Below are 6,559 nucleotides of genomic sequence, written 5' to 3' on the forward strand. Positions count from 1 at the left end.
GTCCTAACTCTCCACTAATTCAATTAGTGAGAACTAGAGTCAATGGCTCCCAATCATCAATTACTTGGACATTAGTAACTCAAGAGTTCCTAAGTTACCTTTCCAAGCCAAGAGCATAAAATTCTATTCTAAAATCCAACCAAGCATTTCATCAAACACTTGGAAGGCGTAAAAGGAAAGCATAGTAAATTGACAACGAGAATAAAATCTAACCACAATTATTCCAAGGAATTTATAACAACAATCAAAAGAAACACAATTATTTCGAATTACCTTGAATTGAATTGAAATAAAATAGAAGGAACAAGAGTAGATCTAAAACAAAACATAGAAGCAACATAAAGAAAATTACAACAAAAGAATAGAAGAAGAATGAATGTAACAACAAGGAATTGAAAAGTAGAAGTAGATGAGAGCAAAGATTAAAACCTAGATCTAAGAACTAAACCTAATCTAATCCTAATTCTAGAGAGAAGTGAGAGTTTCTCTCTCTAAAACTAACTCTAAACTAATCATAATGAGTGTGAATGATCAAAAGTCCCTTTGCTCTTCAATCCTTGGCTTTAAATAGCATCTTTGGCGCCAAAGTTGGTTGGGATTGGGCCCCACAACTCCTGGGAATTTGTTGGGCGTGAATTAACTTAAAAATAAAGTATCAGCATTGACGTGTACGCGTTCATGGGCCATTTCGCAAGGTGCACGTAAGCGCTTGGTGCGTGCGCGCGTCCATGGGCGAGTTCAACTCTTTGGCTTTTCATGATTTCTCCACTTTGCATGCTTTCCTATTCACTCCTTTGATCCATTCCTAGCCTTTTCAATCTGAAATCACTAACAAATACATCAAGGCATCTAGTGGAATCAAAGGTGAATTAAAATTAACTAATTTAAGGTCTAGAAAGCATGTTTTCACACTTAAGCACAAATTGGGAGACAATCATGAAACCATGCTATTTCATTGAATAAATGTGGGTAAAAGGTCATAAAATCCCTAAAAATAAATACAAGATAAACCCTAAAAATGGGGTTTATCAGTGGTCTCTTATCTGAATACCTTTCCTAATCAGATCCTATAACATACATATCATTCACAATTTTTTCAAGTTCATCATTGTCGAGGCCATTACTTATTCTTGCTTGATAACTAAGCTCATCAAAATGTGGAAATCTCAGATGAAGAGTCCTCATTATAGCATTGGGACTGAAGTCCACCTCTGTTCCTCTCACATAGCTTTTGAAGGTGGGAGCCCTAGTAGTGTCTTCTCTGGCTACATTGGCATAGAACTCCTTGATGAGATTTTCATTTATCTTTGTTTCTGGGTTCGTGAGTTCTTGCCAACCCCTCTGTCCAATATTGTCTCTAATCTGTGGGCGCTCATCATCGTTGAACTGGAATGTCAATTCTGGCAGTATTTTCTTGTGTTTTATCCGTTCAAATTGGAGCTCATAGAAGGCGGTATTGAATCTCCCTTCATCAAAAGGAGTGCTCTCCACCGGTTCCTTTCCTTTTCGCCTCTTGGAGCTTGATGATGCCATGATTAGGAGTAGGTATGTGAAGGTGTTGAGATGTATGGATTGATGATGTAGATTCGCCGGGTTAAGATAGGGTGTAGCTTAGAAGATTGTGTTAACGTGTTTAGGGCAGAAGTGTTGGGTTTGTGCTTCGAAAGAAAGAAGAAAGATGAAATGGAAGGATATTTGAATATGGAAAGGTATACAGTGGGGGTCATTTATATAGGTGGATGACGGGTGATTGAAGGGTGCGGATTGATGGTACGGCTTAATAGTGGACGGTTAGGGTTTGGCATTAGATGGGCACAAGGATCACCATTTTTATAAATTAATTGGTTCGATCTCCAAGGCTATCCTGCTCCCAATGTTGCATGGCAACACTTCCCAAGGTACTCCCCTTGAAGACAAGTGTGTAGTTCCTTTGGTGGAGTGGCCGAACCCCCTTCCTTTGGTTGTCCCATCAGTTCGCTCCAATATTCCCTTCAATTTCCTTGCAAGACAAAAGAAAAGAGAGATTAGTTTGAATTGTGGTGGAAAAATAGGGATGGGAGGCTAACTACTTTTTTTTTGCTTTTGACTAACTAAGTGCCATTCATGAATGCAAACCAACCGACCAACTAAGTGCTCATGCATGCAACGTTGGTGACACCAAACTTAGTTTATGATCATGTGGTGTAAAAAGATTTGATTAAGGCCCTAAGACTGACATGATATGAATTGTGTATGTGCCATCTTAGTGTGCCCTGATAAACCCCATTTGTAGGGCTTATCTTGTATTGATTTTAAGGGATTTTAATACCTTTTACCCGTTTAAGAGATTTTATCACCTTTTACCCACATTTATTTAATGAAATAGCATGGTTTTGTGATTGTCTCCTTATTTGTGCTTAGATGTGAAAACATGCTTTTTAAGCCTTTAACTTGATGATTTTAATCTCCCTTTGATTCTACTAGATGCCTTGATGTGTTTGTTAGTGATTTCATATTGAAAAGGCTAGGGAAGAATCAAAGGAGTGAGAGGAAAGCATACAAAGTGAAGAAGATCATGAAAAGCAAAGAATTGAATTCGCCCATGGACGCGCGCGTGCACCAGGCGCTTATGCGCACCTTGCAAAATGGCCCATGGACGCGTACGCGTGTTGTGCGCGTACGCGTCAATGCTGATACTTGATTTTTAAGTGAATTCACACCCAACGTGATGATGCCATGAGTAGGAATTGGTAATGTGAAGGTGTCGAGAAGTATGGGTTGATGATGGAAACTGGCTGGGTTAAGATAGGGTGTAGCTTAGAGGATGGTTTAGGGTAGAGGTGTTGGGTGTGTGTGTTTGAAAGAAAGAAGAGAGATGAATTGAGAGGAACATTTGCATATGGAAGGGTTTAGAGTGGAGGGTTCGTTATATAGGAGGATGATGAGATTGAAGGGTGTGAATTGGTAGAAAAATCCAATGGTAGACGGTTGGGGATTGGCATTAGATGGGCACAAGGATCACGATTTTTATGAAGTGATTGGTTCAGTCTCCAAGGCTATCCTGCTCCCAATGTTGCATGGCAACACTTCCCAAGGTACTCCCCTTGAAGACAAGTGTGTAGTTCCTTTGGTGATGTGGCCGAACCCCCCTTCAATTGGTTGTCCATTTAGTTTCCTCCAACATTTCCTTCAATTTCCTTGCAAGAAAAAAGAAAAGAGAGATTAGTTTGAATTGTGGTGGGAAGAAAAATGGGAGGCTAGCCACCCCCTTCTTTCTTTGTTTTTTTTAGAATGACTAACTAAGTGCCATTCATGAATGCAAACCAACCGACCCACTAAGTGCTTATGCATGCAACGTTGGTGACACCAAACTTAGTTTGTGATCTTGTGGTGTAAAATGATTTGATTAAGGCTCTAAGATTGACATAATATGAATTGTGTTCAAGCCCTCTTAGTGTGCCTTTAACACCAAAATTGTCATTCACTATATGCTGCATATAGAGATTCTTATAAGTGCTTGTCAAAGTTGATTTAGAATTCATGAACTTGCTTTATTAACTACTATTAAAGATTTAAAGGAAAGGATATAAAACATAGGTTGCCTCCCATGAAGTGCTTCTTTAATGTCATTAGCTTAACGATTGTCCTTTGTCAGGGTGGTTGGTAATGCTTCAAATCTTCCCCTCTTGTAGTGAATCTGTCTCCATTGGCTTTATTAAGAAGCTCCACATGTTCCAAGGAAAGAATTTTGCTGATAGTGTACACTTGAGGCAGCTGAGATGGGATGGTGGGGAGATAGGGTGGGATAGGTGGAAAATAAGCAGAGATCACTTCATCTCCTGGAGAGAAACCTTCTGTAGGAATCTTCTTGTTCTTCCATCCCCTTGGGGTCTTTTTCCTTGTTTCCCTTGATGTTACTTTGCTCCTTGGGGTTCCTTCTTTCAGGAGGGTTTTGTTGCTTGTCTCATATGACTCTGGTGGGTCTAGCTCCTCTTGGGTTACACTTGGCTGTTGTTCCTTCTCACCACATTGCTTGTCACCCAGAGGGATTCTCAGGTGTATTGTTTGTGCTTTCGTGCTTGTCTCTTTCATCAGTTCCTTATTGTGCTCTTCCCTTTATTCTTTGTTTTCATGATCTGCTTTTTGTGAGGGTTTGAAGACATTGAAAGTGAGTTTTTCATCATGTATCCTCAATATTAGCTCTCCTCGGTCCACATCTATAAGCGCCTTGGCTGTGGCTAAGAATGGTCTTCCCAGGATAATGGGATGGATGTGATTCTCTTCCATCTCCAAGATAACAAAGTCTGTGGGAAGGAAGTAGTTCCCAACCTTCACTAACATGTTTTCAACAATTCCTATTGCCTGTTTTTGAGTTTTGTCAGCCAATTTGATGATTACGTCAGTGGGTGTTAGCTTATTGATTTGAAGCTTTTTCATGAGGGATAGAGGCATTAAGTTGATGCTTGCTCCCAGGTCACAGAGTCCCTTATCAATCATTGTTTATCCTATAGCACAGGGGATGTGAAAACTCCCTAGGTCCTTCCTTTTTGTAAGTGGCTCTATTTGAATGAGAGCACTGCACTTCTTATTCATCACTATTGTTTGTCCACCCTTTAGTGAACTCTTTTTGGTCAGTAGCTCCTTTATGTACTTGATGTATGAGGGCATCCGCTGCAGAGCCTTAATGAACGGTATGTTTACATGAAGAGATGCAAACATGTCGAGGAACCTTGAATACACTCTCCTTGCTACACCACCCTTGAGCCTTTGGGGAAAAGGTGCATATGGTTCAGAGTCTCCTTTTTCTTTAGCTCCTCCCTGTGTGTAGGATTGAGTGCTTGATTTCTCTCTTCATGTTTTTCCTTTGGATTGTCTTGAAAGTTTTTTGTTTGTGTGTTTGCTTCTTCCACACTCCTCTCATCACTTAGAGTGATCATCTTGCATTCTTCCCATCTTACATTCTTTGTTTCTCCTCTTGGATTCTTCTCTGTGTCACTTGGAAAACTATTGAGATAGATATTCCACTTGGGACTCCAGCCTCTTGATGGTGTCTCCCTAGTTTTTGATATTGGCTCACACTTCATCCTTGAACACTCTGTTGTCTTGGACTTCCTTACATATACCATCAAGTAGAGTCTCAATTCTGGAGAGTCTATCTTCAGTTGGTGATGGTGGGTTGAGGTTAGGAGGTTGAGAGTGGTCATGTTGGTTTTGACATGGATGTTGAGAAGGGTGGTTAGGTGGGTGTTGGTATGGTCTTTGTGTTGAGTGTTGGTAGGTTGCATTATTGTTGGGATTGTGGTTGTGGTGTCTCTGGTCTTGGCCTTGGTCTTGTTGATTTCCCCACCCAAAATTAGGGTGGTTTCTCCAACCAGAATTATAAGTTTTGGAGTATGGATCATGGGTCTGCCTGGGTGAGTTCCCAACATACTTGGCTTGTTACCAGTCGCCTTCTTCTCCTGTATTCACTCCTTCTTGAGCTGGTGATGAAGTGGTGATTGCTGCAACTTGGTTCTCTTCCATCTTCTTGATAAGATCGGCAAACTGCTTGGTGATCATCTTATTTTGAGCCAGCAGTGCATTCATATGGTTAAGCTCCATCACTCCTCGAGTGTTGCTCCTTTCAGAAGCATAGAAGTAGTCATTCTCAGCCACAGTCTCAATGACATCTATGGCTTCTTCAATGGTTTTCTTCTTGTTTAGAGACCCCCTGATGAATGGTCTACGACCTTCTTTGATTCGTAAGAAAGACCTTCGTAGAAAATGTGTAGTTGAACCCATTCGTTGAACATGTGTGGTGGGCACCTTCTTGTTAAGTCCTTAAACCTCTCCCATGCCTCATAGAGAGTTTCACCATCTTGTTGTCTGAAGGTTTCTACCTCAGCTCTCAGCCTGTTGATTCTTTGAGGAGGGTAGAATCTCGCCAAGAATTTATTCACCACATCTTCCAATTTGTTAAACTCTCTTTCGAGAAAGATTCCAGCCATTTAGATGCTTGATAAACCACTATTTTATGGTTTATATTGTGTTTAATTGTGTGGTTTTGTCATGATCCTTACCCACTTATTCATTAATTTAGCATGCATTTAGATTTCCTTCCTAAATTTAGTACATGTTTGAAAATTGCTCCCTAGAGACCTTGATTATTTAATTTTAATTCTCCATTATTCCATTCAATGCCATGATCTTTGTGTCAAGCGTTTCAGGCTTTATAGGGCATGAATGAGTTGGAGATTGGAAAGGAAGCTAGCAAAAATGGAAGGAACACAACAGTTTGAGGAGATAACCAACAAGAAGTGACGCGGTCGCATGGCTCATGCGACCGCGCGGTGGAGCACAAATCGCAGTGACGCGGCCGCATGGCTTACGCGGCCGCGTGGATTGGAAAGCGCAAGCAACGCGGTAGCGTGGACGACGCGAATGCGTGGCGAGGAAAAAGCGCAAGCGACGCGTCCGCATGGATGACGCGATCGCGTGACATGTGCGATCTGCATAATCAGCAGAATTCGCTGGGGGCGATTTTTGGACCTTATTTTGGCCCAGTTTTCGGCCCGGAACAGCAGACTAGAGTCAGAGAATA

The 6,559-nt window shown here is 41.1% G+C and overlaps 1 non-coding gene across 1 annotated transcript; it reads left to right on the plus strand.

The window, feature by feature from the left end:
* Positions 1-5,766: 5,766 nt before the first annotated feature.
* Positions 5,767-5,873, plus strand: LOC127741900 (small nucleolar RNA R71). The gene has a single exon (XR_008003088.1). It is a non-coding gene; the product is annotated as a small nucleolar RNA R71 (small nucleolar RNA).
* Positions 5,874-6,559: the final 686 nt, after the last annotated feature.

This window comes from Arachis duranensis, chromosome 9 (genome assembly GCF_000817695.3).
Source record: "Arachis duranensis cultivar V14167 chromosome 9, aradu.V14167.gnm2.J7QH, whole genome shotgun sequence".
NCBI lineage: Eukaryota > Viridiplantae > Streptophyta > Magnoliopsida > Fabales > Fabaceae > Arachis > Arachis duranensis.